Source organism: Piliocolobus tephrosceles, chromosome 6 (assembly GCF_002776525.5).
Source record: "Piliocolobus tephrosceles isolate RC106 chromosome 6, ASM277652v3, whole genome shotgun sequence".
NCBI lineage: Eukaryota > Metazoa > Chordata > Mammalia > Primates > Cercopithecidae > Piliocolobus > Piliocolobus tephrosceles.
In genome coordinates, this window is record NC_045439.1 from 89,950,190 (window position 1) to 89,969,322 (window position 19,133).

A 19,133-nucleotide genomic window follows, 5' to 3' on the forward strand; every position below is an offset into this window, starting at 1 on the left:
GCTACTCAAAGTATGGTCCAGAGACCAGCACCAGACATCACCTAAGAACTTAGAAATGCATAATTTTGTGTCCCACCCTCAACCTACTGGATCAAAATCCATATTTTAACAAGCTCCCCATGTGTATACACAATGAGGTTGAGAAGGGCTGCTGTGTTTCACTTGCTTACTGGACTTCCTCCACGACCAGTCCTCCACCCTTCCTGCCCCACCACTGAATGGAGGCATGTCTTCTTCCAGGCTCAAGTGCTTCCAAGTGGCCCTGTCCCCTGCAGGGTGGCCATAACAGGAAAGAGCCAGAATTATCACAGTTTCCACCTGTGACTTCTACAAATGAGATAACAGGCTAAGACCTTTAGGAAGAATCTTTGTCCACAAACTGGATTTGTGTGCTTCTTTTCTTGGGTTCTTTAGCAGGAGTGTGAGTGTTTGCATCTAGAAGGGATTTTCATTTTTAGTCTTCTATAAATAAGCCAAACACATGCCTTCCTTCGTCACACTCTTCCTGGCGCCTACCCCTTCACTCTCATCAGCACCCACAGCTGGAGCAGCCTGAACCCCCACCCTCCCCAGCTCGTGGGACCCGTACAAACCATGGAAACTTGAGCCCTTGCCTGAGGCCTCAGTGTCCTCAACAGTCCTGTGTGCCAGACTTGGATGCAAAGCTAGACCTCACAGGTAGCTTCTGCTTAGATTCTCAGACACAATCTACTTGCTTTAGCTTGTACTTCTGGCTTGAGGCCCCATCTCTGAGTTTTAGTTCTGTTAGCCAAACCCCCTTCTGGAGCCCAACCTTCCTTGACAGATAGCTTTCATTATCATGGCTGGGTCTGCCAGACACTTAACCATCCACCTTTAGCCTCCTGCTAGGACACATACTGATTCATCTTGTCAGTTGTTTGCAAGTATCAACCAGAGTCTCCCATAACCTTGGAAACCCTGCACCCTGCACTGACTTTCAGTCTCAGATTGACTGATGCTAGAAGAGAGGACACTCTTGGCAGGAGATACAAGAGGAACTACAACTGGACCTGGCTAGTTAGATTTTTTTAGATGAACAGAATGGATTTTATGTCATCTTACTTTTCTCATGAATTCTTTACAGTCTACAAACTGTCCTGCTTAATATCGCTTCCTTTGCAGGGCTGTCTGGGTGACCCTGGGAGAGAAGGCTATGCAGTTTTCTGGCTAGGGATAGAATCCCCAGGAACTGGATGATGCCAGAACAGGTAGGGGCTCACATTCAACTCTGGGGCATGGTGTAAATTTGAGTCAAAAGAGTATCAGGGTCAGGGTAGCTCTGAAATCCCAGCCCAAAAATGTTAAAGGGAAAAGGGAAGCAGGTTGAGAAGAAAAAATCAGGTTTAAAGCAAAGGATCTGCCACTCAAGTCAACCAGACAGACAGGAATAGGAGGCAAAGCCTGGAAAAACAGAACATCCTGGGGACACAGGGACCGAGAGAATGGGAGGGGACTTTTTATAGGGAGCCCATAAACTAGCCACGGGTCAGGAGAGAAATGAAAGGGCTAAACTGGTTCAGATTAAAACAAAGTAGGAACAGGGATGCTAACTAGTGCTACAGTATGTAGATATTGTACTAACTAGAAGCCTCACTAGAAAAAAAAATTGGATAAAAGTCATTCTACCAAGTTGACACACCAGAGCAAACCCCGGAGCATAGCACCCGAGGATACTCCACAATACGGCCAATAAACACATGAAAAATGCTTAATATAATTAGTCATTAGGAAAATGCAAATTAAAACTACATTGAGATACCACTATCCACCTATTAGAAGGGTGAAAAGTTTTTTAACTGATCATACCATGTGTTGGTGAAGATGTGGAGCAACTGGAACTCTCATAAACTGCTAAGGGAATGTGAAATGGTACAACCACTTTGGAACATCTTCACTCCTAGGTATGCATCCAAGATAAATAAAAGCACAAGTCTACACAAAGACTTGTACCCAAATGTTCTTATAAGCTTGATTTGTGATCATCACAAACCAGAAACAAACCAACTTTCCATGTACAGGAATAGATAAATAAATTGTGGTATAGCCACACAATGGAATACCACTCAGCAATAAAACAGAATGAACTGTTGATACACATACAACATGAGTGATTCCTCAAATCATTGAGCTGCGTGAAAGAAGCCAGTAGAAGAGTAAGTGCTGTGTGCTTCTATTTATGAAAAAAATTCTGGAACATGGAGATCAACCTGCATTGACAGACAGCAGGTCCCTGGTTGCATGAAGACAGGAGTGGAGAGAGGCATGTGAAACAAGGAACATTTTGGGGGTGATGAAAATGTTTATTCTCTTCATCATGGTGAGGATATCAAAGGTACATGCATGTCTCAAAATGCATCAAAAGGTACACTTTAAATATATGCAGTTTGTGATACTTGAATTACACCTCAAGAAAGTTTAATAAAAGAAAAATAAAATGAAACAAACAAAATTTCCACGTACAATTTATCACATTCCCTTCCTTCTTCCTGCCATGGAGACCAGTAACAGACAGAGAGTGAGGCCCCTGTCAGCCTCCATATCTGCATGAGACATGAAAAAGTTTCCCCTGCCAAAGCAGGGTTGAAATTGTAGCAAAAGCAAAAATAACCCTTTACTGATTTAAACAGGTGAGATTTAGGTGTTATTTATAGCATAGTGCTAACCCGTCTGACTGACACAACCCCCAAACTCAGTATGTTGTCCCAAAGTCTCATTGAAAAAACAAGTTAAGCCAGGTACAGTGGCTGCCGTCTGTAATCCCAGCACTTTGGGAGGCCAAGGCAGGAGGATTGCAAGAGGATTGCTTGAGGCCAGAGCTTCAGACCAGACAAGGCAACAAGGTGAGACTCCATCTAGGGAAGGGAAGGGAAGGGAAGGGAGAGAGGGAGGGGAGGGGAGAGGAAAATTAATTTTAGAAAAAGGAAAAGAACAAATTAACAGTCCAACACACAGTAGATCATGAAACACTTCAGTACATAAAATCTGCCCCCGTGGAGTTTGAGAAACATAAATCAGACATCTATTTGTTCAAGTGACAGAGTGATTTCAAGATACAAACTCTTGAAGTGATCCATCATACCAACCACAGTGTATGTGGTGATGATGAGGGTTAGGACCTCATAAGAGAGAAATGGGGATATTGGACATGCCCAAGTCACCCCATCTGACACCACGATATTATTCAGAGCCAACTGAAGAACACAGAATACACTATGATGAAAGAAAAAGTCAGTACTATTAAGATGGTCACTTGTAGTGAGATAAACTGAAACATCCCTCTGCTCTTCAAAAGAAATTTGAAGTTACACAGAAACTATTTGAAGACAGCACCATCCATCCCAGATGGTTTAGGCAAGGTTTTCTCAATTAATATGAAGGCTCCTTGGAATGAGGGCAGGCCCAGAAAGGAGATCAGGATTAATGTTTCATAAGAAGTAAGGCTGAAGTACTATTAATAAGAAATGCAAGCTCGTTACAGGAGACTAGGCTAGTCTTTAGAAAAAAATTAACACTTGAGATGATGAAGTATTTCATCTTGGGCATTTCAAGAAGGAATCAAAGGCCATGATCATCTAAGGTGTAAGACCAGAGTGTAGGTCCAAACCAGGGCCCTCACAAGAGAAGCCCAAGGGTCCACTAGGCACAGCCTTCTATTCCCAGAGGTCTCAAAGGTTCATGTTTTGATGTCATCTCCGGATGAGAGCAAACAGAGTCACTGAGCTACCGTGACAAAACTGAAAGCAAATGTTTTCAGCGTGGAGCATAAAATGTGTAGCCCATCATCAAACCGAGAGTTCAATGTGATTTAATTCTTCAGAGCAGATTTGTTATAGGACATTTTTGTTTTAGAATTGTTCATTTATAAAACATAAACTTCAAAATATGATAGTTTGCAACCCAATTGCAGCTTTCCTTCATTTTTACAAACAAAAATATTGGCCCTCAAATAATGAAAATTCCCCAGGTATTCTAGGTTGTGAGAAGTTCAGTCATACACGTACCTACCCCATCAACCACCCCAACCCATGGGTCCATAGCTCATCAGTCCTGGCTTTGGAGCCAGCAAAAACTTAGGCCAAGAAGAACTCCATAACATATGGAAGAATCACTGCTCTGAGGTGGAGTAGGGTAATTTGTTCTGAGGAAGGATGCAGTCATCAGATGGTGGACCTCTTACAAAGAGGACTGTGGGAGAAACAGGAAGAGGACCAGGGAGGTGAAATTAATAAAATGAGGCAGTGTCCATGTAGAACACCCTCTGAAGTTCTCAATCATAATATCTATTTCCCCTCTTTATCCCATGAATAGTTCAAGGCAAAGAGTTGTCCATAAAAACTCTATAATGTGGAAATGCAAATCAAAACTACAATGAGATGCCATCTCATATCAAATGACTATTATTCAAAAGTCAAAAAATATTAATAACAGATGCTGGCAAGGTTGCAGAGAAAAGGGAGTTTATATACTGTTGGTAGGAGTATAAATTAGTTCAACTATTGTGGAAGGCAGTATGTCAATTCCTCAAAGAGCAAAACACAGAGCTACTATTCAATGCAACAATCCCATTACTGGGTATATACCCAGAGGAATATAAATCATTCTACCATAAAGACACATGCACATGAATGTTCATTGGAGCCCTATTCACAATAGCAAAGACGTGACTCAATCTAAATGCCTACGAATGACAGATTGGATACAGAAAATGTGGTATATACACCATGGAATACTATGCAGCCATCAAAAAGAATTAGATGATGTCTATTGCGGGAACACGAATAAAGCTGGAGGCCCTTATCATTAGTAAACTAACACAGAAACAGAAAACCAAATACCACATATTCTCACTTTTAAGTGGGAGCTAAATGATGAGAACACACAGACACAAAGAAGGGAACAACAGACACCAGGGCCTACTTGAGAGTGGAGGGTGGAAAGAGGGAGAGGAGCAGAAAAAAAGTAATTATTGGGTACTAGGCTTAGTACCTGGGTGATGAAATAACCTGCGCAGCAAACCCCCATGCCACTAGTTTACCTATATAACAAACCTGCACATGTACCCCCGAATCTAAAATAAGTTAAAAAGAAACTCTCTAGTGTGGTACTGCTGCAGGATGCTTATTGGAACACTCTGTAAAACAAGTCACCTAGGCTGGCCACGGTGGCTCATGCCTGTAATCCCAGCACTTTGGGAGGCCAAGACAGGTGGATCACCTGAGGTCAGGAGTTCAAGACCAGCTTGCCCAACAAGGTGAAACCCAGTCTCCACTAAAAAATATATTAAAAATTAGCCAGGCATGGTGGCAGGTGCCTATAATCCCAGCTACTTGAGAGGCTGAGGCAGGAGAATCACTTGAACGCAGGAGGCAGAGGTTGCAGTGAGCCAAGATCATGCCATTTCACTGCAGCCTGGGCACCAAGAGAGAAACTCCATCTCAAGGAAAAAAATATAACACAAGTCACCTAAACACCCTCCAGAATTCAGTGGGAGTCCAATCCATGGAAAAGCTAGATGAGCCCAAGAGATACTCCTTCCAATCTCTTCACAATTCAGTCTTTAAATGCCTTTAAGGTTGCACCTAAGCTGGTGTGGAAGAGCATCATAGCGATGTCTTCCGAAGGAAGGGAGAGTTATGGACCTATACCAGGGATTTGCAACCCCTGCACTGTCTTATTCATACTTCCTTTCCCTGCACCAGGACTCAGTCCTATTTTAAGACAAATTCCTAATTAGGCTTCACACTGTCTCTATTGCTAACCCACAAAATGCCTTTGGGAATTATACAAGGTGTAATTCTTAAATAATAGAGTCAAGAAAAAATATATATGCAATTAAAATAGCAAGATTATTAAAAAATTTTCCTGCAGAAGTAGGAGGTATTCCTTTAGAAACATACAATTCATGCTCACCTGCCTTCACCTGAGAGCAATAACTCTCTTTCTGCAAAAATTAAATGGGCATGAAGGAAAAATTAACCTTAAACCAATTCCAAATCTGGTTGGGATGTAGGGGGAGTCAAAGGAGTGGTCGTATCAGAGATAGTCAATTTTCATTTCCAGAAACCCATTATAGACCACACAGCCATTTAAAAAGTATAATTATGACAATTACACAATAAACACAGAATATGCTCAGAATATGCCAATATAAATGATGACTGTCCTGTGATTAAATTTTGTGTGCATATGAGCAAACACTTGAACAAAGAATGGATGAATATAAACAGCTTGATTGTGTGGCAGTGGTCAGAGCATGGGGTAATTTTTTTTTTTTTTTTTGCAGTTTGGTTTCTATTAATGCTGTTCATACAACAAATAATTTGTAAAAAGCCATTAAGGTGCCTTGGTGACAATTGGAAAACCAATTATAAATTCCTGCACCTCTAAAATGAGACAGAACCAATGGTGCAGAGCCACAGCATGGAGAAGCAAAGGGCCTCTGCATTCGAATGTAATTTTTTGCCTGAATAAAAGGAAGGCTTGATTTAAAGAGAAAGGGCATTTAATCTGGGTGTAATTTGTTTTATTGTAATATGTTTTATTCTAAGAATATGGCCTATTTACAAAAGCTTGCACAAGTAGTCTCTGAGATTCATCCCATGTAGTCACCGCCATGGGGTCTTGTTAGAGACACTGACCTACTGACACAATGCCTCATGTGTGGAACAACCCATGCCTCCCTGCAAGGCCCTTTTGCATATACTTCTCTGATAATGAAGTCATATTATACTAACTGTTCCATCATCAGTGCTCTAGCAAAGCTAGATCAATCACTAGACCCCAGATAGAGCCCTAAGTGCTCTGAGATGAGAGGCCAGGACTCAGAGCCAGGGAGCAGATATTTTGGTTGGCTCCGCCCCTCCCCCAATGTGTAACAGCTTAGAGGTGCATCCTGATTGGTCTAAGTCAGTCGTGGTGCTCCCATCCTCCTTACCAATGAATAGGTTGAGACCCCAGGATGACATTTTTCAACATAAGGTTTTCCTGTGTCCTCAGGATTGGTCCAACTGGAGCCAATGAGACTCTAGCAAAGGTTGCTGGTGGTTCTTTCTTTAGATATTACTGCAACCACATGTGTGGTGCAGAACATTAGCACCCATTCTGTTGCTAGCCTGCGAAGAGCAGAGCCAAGAAGATCGCAGGGCAATAGAAGGTGTGCCACTAGATTAAGTCAACCTCCACATCTCCCTACCTCTGGGTCTCTAGTCTTGAATCCCTTCATGTTTATGCCAGTTTGAATTTCAATCTTTTTTTGCATCCCAATTGATGTTAGACCACATCCCCGACCTCTCTCCTGAGCAGGACAGAGGAATGCAGCTGACACTAAAAGTCAAGGAGGCGGGCAGACAAAAGACCATCTCTAGGATTCTCTCACCTTCTTTATCCTCAATCATTTTCACTACCATCTCCTGCCCACTCATGTGCCCAGAATTTAAATTTCAATGACAATAGAAATGAAATGGGCTATAGACCTCATCTTCTTTAAACTTCTCATGATAGTTCTGAGGAAATTGAGATTTTGGGGGAAAGAAAGGGCACTTACCAAATACAATTCAGAGGCAAAACTGCATCCTTTAATGCCCAATGAAAATGTCTATTTCTTAGCAAACTTTTCCCCGGTAATCACGCCCTTCCTGCACTGCCCTAGGCAGAATTGGTTATTTCTTCTTCATCACCACCAATATATTTTATACCCACCTCTGTTAGAAACAGCCCCTATATTGTTGTGTAATTATTGGCTCCCACTAGACTGTGTGCTTCTTGAAGACAGGGTGCCTGGTTTTAATATGCACTTGACTGTTAAATGAATGGAGCAACATCTTTATCAAACCCACTAATTCCATCTTTGTCAAACTCATTAATTCCATCTTTGTTAAGCCCATTAATTCCAACTTTATTCACATAGAATCTGTGATATTTCTAATTAAGGACAGTAGACAGAATATCTTAAATGACCTCCCAAAGATGTTTCACCCTAATCCCCTGGAATCTGCAACGACAACGAGATATCACTCTTGTGGCTACGCTATGTCATGTGGCACAATTGAACTCAAAAGGGTGAGTTAACCAGTAACTTAATGTAATGTTACATGAGCCCTTAAAATTAGAGAACTTTCTCTGGCTGGGTGCATAAGAGGAAGGCAGAAGGCAAAGAGAGATTTGAGGAAGATTTGATCCCTGTTGCAAAACAGAGGGCACAAGTTAGGAAATGCAGGCAGCTTCTCAAAGGTGAGAACAAGCCCTGGCCAGCAGCCAGCAAGGACATGAGGACCTCAGTTCTACAACCACACAGAACTGAATTCTGCCAACAACCTGAATGACTTGGAAACAGATTTACTCCCAAAGCCCCAGCCGACAGACACCTTGATTTCAGCCTTGTGAGACTCTAAGCAGAGTACTTAGCCATGCCTGCCTCCACTTCTGACCTACAACACTATAAAATAATAAATGGAAGTTTTAGAGTGATAAAAAATACTGTTTTCAGTTGCTAAGTTTGTGGTAATTGGCTATGAAGCTAAGAAAACTAATAGAGTTCTTTGTGGAGGGCATAGGGAAGCTTTGCTAAGCAAATCATTACAGTAAACCAGCTTTCAATTCTGATGTTCACCTGCTTAGAACTAACCAGTTTTCAGGATGTTTGTAGAAGGGACTTTGGAGATCATCTGACCCTGAGTAAACAGGCTGCATTTTAAGTCAACTCGAATCAATTGGTGTGATTACCAGGCATGGACTGTTAAGAATTGTGAGTCCAAGCCTGGGTTCAGGGTAAAATAAATTGTAATTGATTAGCAACAGCAGCCATGAGTGGAGGACCTGGCGACGATGGCATGCTTGACAAACCCTTGCTATTCCTACTCTAGTCTGGCCTACTCATTTGGGAACAGGGAAGGGGCAAGATTACATAGTCAATCAAGACTAGAAATAGGAACCAAAGCCTCCTAGCACACAAATCTAATTTTCTTTGTACAGCGCAGAGTTTACTAAACTCAACAGAGCTAAAATATTAATCCTGCTCTAATTTGCACCCCAGGAGTCCCCCAGGCCCTGGCAGCAGCCCATGGCTCATATCATGAGCACTGAGGTCTCCCTGGGAACCATATTTATAAGATCCACCCTGAGAAGCTTATATCCCTGCAACCCACTCTCTGCTCAGAACCAGCCAGTGAGAGGAGGCCATCTCTTCCTTCTCCTTTCCCACTCTTCTCCCAAGAAGCTAGGAACAAGCCACAAATCTTGGATGAAGTGAGAAGACTGGGAACTGGACTCTGACTCATCAGGACACCAAGAAAAAATCAAGACACAAGGTGGAAGTCAGTGGAGCAGAGAGGAATCAAGCAGCTCACAGACCACGTAGAACTCCTCAGGCTACCATGCTTATTTACTGGCTGGCCCCACTCATTACTGAACTGAGGGCAAAGCTAAGGTCCTACTGGCAATGACTCACAAAAAAGGCTATAAATAGGAACATTTATGACTATATTTATACAACCAAAGTTGGTTCAATGATAATGCATGGAAAAATATACTCTTTGCTGAAGAGGAATTTTAACTCCATTTGGGTATATGTTCCCAAGTGGGGAAAAAAAACTTGGGCACACAGCCTTAAGAAGGGCTCTGGCCCCTGGTAATTGCTCCAATTACCTGTGAGTTAATTAGAGACCATTATGTATTCAGAAGTGAGATTTTCATCCTTCAAAATTTGCATTTCCAGCGAGCAGCTCATTCTCTATGCATCATAAGGTGAGTGCTCCCTGCTGATTTATTTTCCTCATATATAACCGGGCTCACTCTGCTACTGATATAATCAGAAGTCCATTAGACAGGGCCCAAAGAAGCCAGAAAGAGGTAGCAGGCTTCTGGGGCAGACAGATGGGTCTGGAATCTGTCTAGCTCCGGAAGCACATATTTGAAGAGAGACTGATAATTTGGACAGCTTTTTGCAGGGACAGCTTTTGAGTTTGCTCAGTCACAGCAACAGACTTTCCAGGAGAAACCAAATACCAGACACCTCCCTGAGTAAGACATTCTCATTGCCTGGGTCCTAATAGGAGTGCAGGAGAAGGCTTTCAGTTGTGTGGGTGGGGCCTGCTGCTCTGACTCACAGTCATCTATGGGTTGACCCAAGGGCCAGGGCTGGATAAATTTGAAGATTGTTATAATTCATTTTGCACACACCTTAGCAGGCCCCACCTGAACAACTGAAAGCCTTCCCCTGGACTCTTATTAGGGCCTAGGCTATGACCATTTCTTACCCACTGAGGTATCTGATATTTGGATTCTCCTGGAAAGTCTGTGATTGTGACTGAGCAAATTCAGAAGCTGTTCCCACAAGGAGCTGTCCAAGTTATCAGTCACCGGAAATTAGAACAATTACCAGGGTCCAGCGCACTCTTTAAGGCTGTGTGCCCAGGTTTTCTTTCTCTTGGGAACACATACAAAAATGGAGTTAAAATTTCTTTTCAGCAAAGATTATATTTTTCCATACATTATCATTGAACCAACTTTGATTCAATGTGGTCATAAACCTTCCCACTTACAGCCTTTTCTGTGAGTCGTTGCCAGTAGGACCTTAGCTTTGCCCTTGGCTCAGTAATGAATGGTGCCGTCTGACCCTATAATCATCTACAGGGTGACCCAAGATCCAGAGCTGCGTAAATTTGAAGACTGTTGTAATGTTCTCAAAGGCATGGGGCTATTCATACTTTTAAACTCAGTAATCCAACAGCAGAAACCTTTTTAGACAAAAGAAAATCATCCCAAATAATGAAAAAACTTTATGCACTGTCTTAGCCTGGGCTGCCCAGAAAACTGGGCTGAAGTTGCAAACATTTACGTGCAATTACTTTATTAAAGGGTCTAATATCAGGGAAATAGGCGAGAGGAAAAAGGTGAAGGAAGCAAGAAAGGAGGAAGAACCAACATGGGGTGCCTTACTGAGCTGTCCATTGCTAGGTATTAAGTGAGACTGATTGCTTGATCTCACTAGACAGCCTCCCAAGGCCATAGCATGACTATGACTTAGAGTGTCCATGGAGGGGTGGGAGTGTGAGGTGAAGACTTTATTCCATGGCTTCCATCTCCCATTGGTCAAAGTTTTGCCCTGCAAAACATTAATTCCTTCACACTTTCAGGTTACACGTGTGTGGATGTTGAGAGGGTCCCACTGTGTCTCATACCCCAGATTCAACAAGGAACCTGGGAGCAGGAGGTGAAGTGCAATAGGCTGTGAACCCATGAAGTTGGACAGGGTCTATCCAGAGTGGCAGTTCAGGAGTAGACGCCCAAAAGCCATAGAGATGGGGAAGCTACAAGGTCATAAGAGGTCTGATACACACCTTAGTGTGGCTGTGGCTTTTCGCTGTGTCCATCTCAGTGTGGATTCCAGTGAGGAAGCCCAGGCTTGGCAGTTAAATCATCTTCTCTGTGAATCCTTATGCTGACTGCTGACGCTCATTAGCTGTAGGACTTAGGGAAAACTAACTCCTCTGCACCTAGATATCTGTGACTGCTGAATGAGAATAATGCCTACCACACAGAAATGTTTCAAGGTTTGAATGAGATAATCTGTGTAATGTATGTGGCCGAGAACACAAACTTAACAAAACTAAATTTTCCTCTTATATAATAATAAATTGAAACAACATAAACATCCAATTATTGAAAAACGGTTAAATAAACCACGCTACAACCAGATAATGGATTCCTGCGTATCCTTTAAAAATAATGATACTGAATAAGTGACAAAATTGAAAATTGCTTCTGATATTGGAAAAAAAGATACAAAATTGTATAGGTACAGTGCGGGAGCAGAGTGTTGTAGCCGACGTGAAATACCATGTGCAGATGCCTAGGGATATGCACATGCATGCCATTTCAGGGGAAACAGTAAGAATTGCTCCTGAATACTATTCTCTTTTCTTTCTTGTTAACAGGACTTCAGATTTGTTCGAAGTGCTAATGTGCTCATCCTCAAGTGACAAATCATAATTTGTCTCAACCAATCTGGAATTTTCTTCTTCTCTAAATTTCCAACCTCCCTTGCAGGTGGAGAAGGCCATATGATCCATTTCTGTACAAAATAATTTAATAGGAAGTCTGCTACTTCCCATTCAAGGTCTAGTAGAGCTTTGCCTTGCTTTCATAATAAAAGGGGAAGTAACATGGCAGGCACTGTCCCTTCCTCTTTCTTTCCACTTTGGATATAGATGTGAAGTCTGGAACTCTGGCAGCCATCTTATAACCATGAGGTAACCAGCATCAGGGAAAGGTCAAGAAATTCAGCTCTGTCATTTTTGAGCCATCAAATCAACATCAAAAACTACTTTCAGTCTCTTGTTACATATTTATTTGTTTAAACATCAATGGTGAGATTTTCTGCTACTTATAAACAAATACACACCTAACTGATCTAGGATGCCATGCTAATCAATTTACATGCCTTATCTCATTGATTTTTACAGTGGATGTTTAAGGTATGATTTATACTTCTCAACGTTTACAAGCAAGAAAACTGAGAGCCTAAGTGATTTACCCAAAGTCACCACACTATTAAATCTCCAAAGCATAATTTTACTCAATCTTTATCCTAAAGTCCTTCTTGCCACTTTAATAGCAAATAGCATATAGAATGCAAAAAGATTGTAAGGCAGAGAAAAGAATGCTGAGCCATGAGAATGGTAAGAGGCTGGTCAATGGTGTAGTGGGACACGCTAAGAGGTTTTCACTTTGCTGTATTGGGGATAGGGAGCAGCAATGTGCTAAGACCTACCCATCAGCAAATATTACTGCTATGTTCCCAAGGCCCTATGCATGATAGAGCTCAATAAATGCTGGGTGAATGAACAAATATATGAATGCATAAGCCAAGAAATAATTGGATAAAATTCTCTAGGTGCATAAGGAGAATGAATTAAAGCAGTCAAGGCTAGAAGTAAGAAGATCATTTAGGAGGTTATTGTACATGAGAAATGTTAAGGTATGAACTATAGCAGTGTCTGTAGGACTGGAGAGGAGAGAACAAATTCAGGAGCAACTCAGAAAACAGAACTGATAGAGTCACAGTCCTCACATGGCCACCAGCTTATCTTCCTGAAAGAACATTGTTTATTACGCCATTTGGCTGAACAAAAACTTTCAGTGGTTTCCCACACCTTGCATAATATACCGTAAATTTTGTTCCCTACATTCATGGTCCTTCATCAGCTTCTAGCTCTACATCTGTCCCAGAATAACTACTCATCAAATTCTGAATAGAAATGCAAATTAACTAATTCATCAATTTGCATAACACTTAATCATTCACAGATGTCTCTATCTACTTATTTATTTGTTTGGACCTTCCCTTATTTGCTATTTATTATTTTCCAACAACCATGTGGCTTAAGCAGGCAGGATTGGGCACTCACAGGTAGCATGGTTTTGCAGATGAAGGAATTAATATTCAGAAAGGCCATTTGTTAAGTTGACCCTCTGGCCAGAGCCTCCCCCATGTTACTGCCCCTGCAACTCAAAGCCTGTCCTGCTCTGCAACTTGGCTGGATCTTTCCTTGCCCCAGCCTCGTGCTCGACTCACTCAGCTTCTGGCCCAGAATGGAGGACATGCCAGCTATCCATCTGATTTATCTAATCCTCAGATGAACTCGTGATCAAATCCCACATCCAGACAGCTTTCTTAGCAAGAAAATTGAAGTCATCTCTCTTAACCCAGAAATTGGTTTACAGATCTTTGTCCCACACAGATGGATAACAAACTGCTCTGTTGAATACTATCAAATATGAAACTTCTGAAAGTTTTTTTTTTTTTGAGACATGCTCTCACTCTGTCAACCAAGCTGGATTGCATGAATTGCAGTAGCACAATTACTACTCACTGCAGTCTTGACCTCCCCGGGCTTCAGCAATCCTCCCACCTCAGTCCCCTAAGCAGTTGGGCCCACAGGTGTTCACCACTACACTCAGTTAATTTTTTATTTTTTGTAGAGATGGAGTCTCCCTATGCTGCCCAGGCTGGTCATGAACTCCTAGGCTCAAGTCATCCTCTGGCCTCAGCCTCCCAAAGTGCTGGCATTACAGGCATGAGCCATTTGTTAGGCACTTTTCACTGTCACATTAACACCCTGGAACAGTTGGGGAAACAAGTTTCTTGAGTTAAAGGGGTTTGGCAAGAAGGGCTGAGCTGGGATTAAGATTCCGCTCTTCCCAACTCTGAAGCCCCTGTTCCCCTCACTGCTGCATCCTGCTCATTTTCCAGGCCCAGGTTAACAAAAATGGGGAAGAGTTGAGAGACATTTTTCTAACAGGGCAAACCTTCCTCCCAGCCCAACTCCACCATCCTGGGCCACTCCTCTAGTCACATGATCCTTTGTACCATTTGGCCCAATTGATCTTGATCTCATCCACATAGGTCAGAGACAGGGTGAGATTTTTCTCATTTCTCATGGGAGAAAGGCAAGCTCTGCCAAGTCCAGAATTCCTGGCCCCTCCTGTCCCAGCACAAACCATTCACAGTCTTCACACAATTATTCCTGGTGCGGGGTTTCATTTCTAGGAAGCCTTCTGTCCCTCAACCTTACCAGCCCTCGGCTTTTCAGCCCAGAGGTTCAGGACATTTGAGGATTGCATGTTGGCTGTGGTCATGGGGAATTCGGTGACTACCCGATTGGCATTCCTTACCACACCCGGGGGAATGGGGAAGCCAAGAGATGGACCGAATGCAGGCTCAGGCTTCTCTCTTCTTGCCCTCAAGGGCATCCTCTCCAGCAGGTGACTGGCCATGACAACTACAATGCTGATCTGAAACTGGTCAATGGGTTCAACAGAAGATTTGCAACCGCAGGAACACCCCAACCCTCCGTCGGAGCACGTCCGTCTTTGGAGAGGTCACCCACTTCCCTCTGTTCTAACAGCATCTCTTCCCTTGACCTGAATTTCTAAGATAGATGGTTAGATGAACTCTCAATGTTATTTTACATTAAAAAAATTTGTGTCTCCAAGTGTGTTGTTTCTTCCCTGAGATTGGAGGAAGGAGCCAGCTCTACTCCCAGCTTCTCTTCCCCCTGGAAAGGAGGTGAGAGGAGAAAGGGCTTCTCAGGCCTATGCCCTTACACTCCATACCAACAAGTGCCAGATTTGAAAGGAGAGGCTTCAGCTCTCCCCTGCCAGTGGGATAAGAAGGAGCCATACTGCTCAACCTCAAAAAAGCACTTCTCCAGCTATCAGCAGGGCCCCAGGTCAGAGATGGCTATTGTTTCCATCAAGAACAGAGCAAAGGCCAAGCTCCACAGTTTACACCTATAATCCCAGCACTTTGGGAGGCTGAAGTGAGGCCAAGATGGGAGGACTGCTTGAGTTCAAGCAGGTGGATCACTTGAAACCAGCCTGGGCAACATGCCGAAACCCTGCTTTTACAAAACACACACATATGCACACCATATATATATATAGAGAGAGAGAGAGAGAGTCTCCCTCTGTTAGCCCAGGCTAGAGTGCAGTGGTGTGATCTCAACTCACCGCAACCTCCGCCTCCCAGGGGGTTCAAGCAATTCTCCTGCCTCAGCCTCCCTAGTAGCTGGGATTACAGGTGCCTGCCGCCACGTCCAGCTAATTTTTTGTAGTTTTAGCAGACACGGGGTTTCACCATGTTGGTCAGGCTGGTCTCAAACTCCTGACCTCACCTTGGCCTCCCAAAGTGCTGGGATTACAAGTGTGAGCAACCGTGCCCAGCCCAGGATGTCATTTTTCAAGCATTCCCTTTCAGTTTATTAGTGGCCAAGGGACAAGCCAAAGCAGATGATGGATAATTAAGAAGGTGGGGCTTTAGAACACAAAGCTTGCCAGAACTCCAGTGTGGGTGGAACTCGATTGTATTGAGTCACCATAAGTGGACAAGGAAGGAGTCCCCAGCAGGTGAAGGGGGTATAGCTCAGGGGTAGAGCATTTGACTGCAGATCAAGAGGTCCCCAGTTCAAATCTGGGTGCCCCCTTCCCGAATGTTTTCTCACTTCCATTTTAAAGTAGTACCGTCAGCCACAGAGTCACCAGAAAAGATGATAAAACTTTCAACTTGCTCTTGTGCTGAAATTGTTCCTCCCACATTCCAGCTGACCACTAGGACAAAAAGCCCGTTTAGGATCTCCCTTGTCTTCAGTTAAGATCATGTCCCTGAGGAGATTCTAAATCTATAAGTCTGAGAGCTGTGAACACAATTTGACAATTGGGTATGTGTCGAAGTATAGACAAAAACGTTCCTTCAACATGCATTTTTGAAAACTTAGTACACGCAAAGCTCCCTTGAATTAAAACATGAAAGAAGAGCTGGGTGCAGTGGCTTATGCCTATAATCCCAGCACTTTGTGATGCCAAGGCAGGCAGATCACTTGAGGTGAGGCAGGTAGATCACTTGAGGTCAGGAGTTCAAGATCAGCCTGAGCCACATGGTGAAACTCCATCTCTACCAAAAATACAAAACTTAGCCAGGCATGGTGGTGTGCACCTGTAATCCCAGCTACTTGGGAGGCTGAGGCAGGAGAATTGCTTGAACCCAGGAGGTGGAGTCTGCAGTGAGCCGAGATCATGCCACTGCACCACTCCAGCCCAGTGACAGAGAGAGATTCTGTCTCAAAAAAAAACAAAAACAAAAACAAAAACTCCTTGATAACATCCTTTGCCATGGTCCTTAATGCTACACAACCGCAGCCAACCACTTTATGGGGTTTTCCTTCTGTCAGTTTCACAGTGGACCACCCCTTCCCCTACTTTCTTGTCATCAACCTTAATTAGGGTGATCTGGTGTTCAGCACCAAGGGCCTTCACCAGTCACATAGGCAGGCTCATCACAGTTGCAGACAGCACACAAGGATGGGCCCAGCACTTGTCTAAGGTTTTGGCAGCTTCTCGAATTCCACATGCTAGGCCATCATGGATGAGGGCGGCCTTCAGGACCTCTTGTAAAGCAGTATTAAGGTCCATGATACCTCCAGTAGTGATGCCTTCCTGGGCCATGGTGGTGGATTATAGGTGAGGCTGATTCTTGAACATACCTGAGCCTCTGCCTCCGTGACTCAGTGGTAGCAGGGAAAGAGCAGCAGTTTGTTCTTGGTTACCACTGCACCTAAAATGTGGTCTAGGTTGCATGAAAAGGGGTTAAACTTGGCCAAGAAGTTGATTAAGCATTTTGGCCAGTTTGCTTGTTACCATTTATGTAATAAAGATTAATATGTTACAACCTCTGAGCATTTTTATTCCTTTTTTTACAGGTCTCACTCTGTCACCCAGGCTAGAGTATAACAGGACTGATTTTGGCTCACTGCAGCTGCAACCTTGACCTCCCAGGCTCAAACAATCCTTCCACCTCAGCCTCCTGAGTAGCTGGGATTATAGGCATCCGCTACCACACCAGGCTGATTTTTGAGGTTTTGGGGCTTCTTTTTTCGTAGAGATGGAATTTTGCCATATTGCTCAGGCTAGTCTAGAACTCCTGGCCTCAAGCCATCCACTCGCCTTGGCCTCCCAAAGCACTGGGATTATAGGTGTGAGCCACTGTGCCTGGCCTTGAAGGATTTTTCATTTTGCCCTACTCCCCAGATGACAATGAAAAGTAGCAAATGAGCAGGTGATTTTTGACAGCAGCACTGAGCTGTCATAGACCCCTTGCTAACTAGCTCAGTGTTTGCTTACTTATAGCCTTCTAGAGATAACAATGAATGGCACACACTGGTTATCAAAAATGCCCACAAATACTGGCCAGAGGCGGTGGCTCACACCTGTAATTCCAACACTTTGGGAGGCCAAGGCGGGCAGATCACTTGAGGTCAGGAGTCCAAGACCAACCTGGCCAACATGGTGAAACTCTGTCTCTACTGGAAATACAAAAATTAGCCAGGCGTGGTGGTGCATGCCTACAATCCCAGCTACTCAGGAGGCTGAGGCAGGAGAATCCCTTGAGCCCTGGAGGCAGAGGTTGCAGTGAGCCGAGATCACATCACTACACTCCAGCATGGGCAACAGACTGAGACTCCATCTCAAAAAAATAATAAGGAAAAGAATAATGCCCACAAATAAATACTGCTTCATATCCCATGTTGCTGTGGATACCCTAGAATCCAACTGGCCCAACATGATTTGGAGGGCACTGCCAGACTCCTAGGTGTCCCCCAACAAGAGTCCTCAGAGACATCCTTCATCTAAGACCAAGCCAGCCCCTCCCTATCTAGCTCTGTCCTGGTCTCAATCTTCCACCTAACCATCTCTAAAAACAATTTCAGGCTAAACTCCATTTCTTCTTGCATTTCTCCATTTGTACACGTTGTTAAAAGACTCTGGTCCCACTCTAAGTCTGTCCTCTCCAGTCTATCCACTGTACTGCCACTGACATGATCTTTCTAGATGTTTGCTTTCAGTGGCTTCCTGTGCCTCAGATAGAGTGTGTGGCCTTTTGTGATCTGACCTCATATGCCTCTCCATCCTGTGGCGCCATCCCTGCCTCACACCTGGTGCCCTCAGGACACCACGTTTCAAACCTGTGCCCCACACACCTGGGCCTCTGCTCAAGCCAGTCAACTTCTTTTCATCCAGAAAAGCCCAACTTTTAAGGCTCAGAGTAAAAGACACCTCAAGGAAGTTTCGTTTCCCCAGCATTTGGCGCAATTAGACACTTGTTATGTTAGATGGACAAGGTTTTTCTTTTTTTGGCCAGCATGATTTCATTCCTACAACCCTAGGAAGTAAGTTTCCACACTTTACTAAAGAAAAAAAACTGAATCTCAAGACAATGATGTGCCCAAGATCTTCTGCTAATAAGTGTAGCAGAGCCAGTTGGACTCCTACTCAAGTTCAAGACTCTATTAGGCTCCTTGTGTTGGGGAGAATGGGCTTCTTACTGAAGTTCCATTTAGGATCTTCGTGGGTTCAGTTCAATAGTTTCTCCTTTTCTCCTTCTTTCCTTAAGACTGACTGCCTCTGTCTCCCATGGTGCCTTCTGGCCTGGGCCTGCCTATCATATCTTCGCTCACATCTCCCTGCTTGCTCCTACTACCTGCCTGCCTGCTTGCACTCTTGCCTTCACATGAATAAAAGCAGCTATTGCAGTACCAGAAAGGATATTCTCTGTAGAC

At 43.5% G+C, this 19,133-nt stretch overlaps 1 non-coding gene across 1 annotated transcript; it reads left to right on the forward strand.

Moving 5' to 3' along the window:
* Positions 1-15,932: 15,932 nt before the first annotated feature.
* On the forward strand, positions 15,933-16,004 carry TRNAC-GCA. The gene has a single exon. It is a non-coding gene; the product is annotated as a tRNA-Cys (tRNA).
* Positions 16,005-19,133: the final 3,129 nt, after the last annotated feature.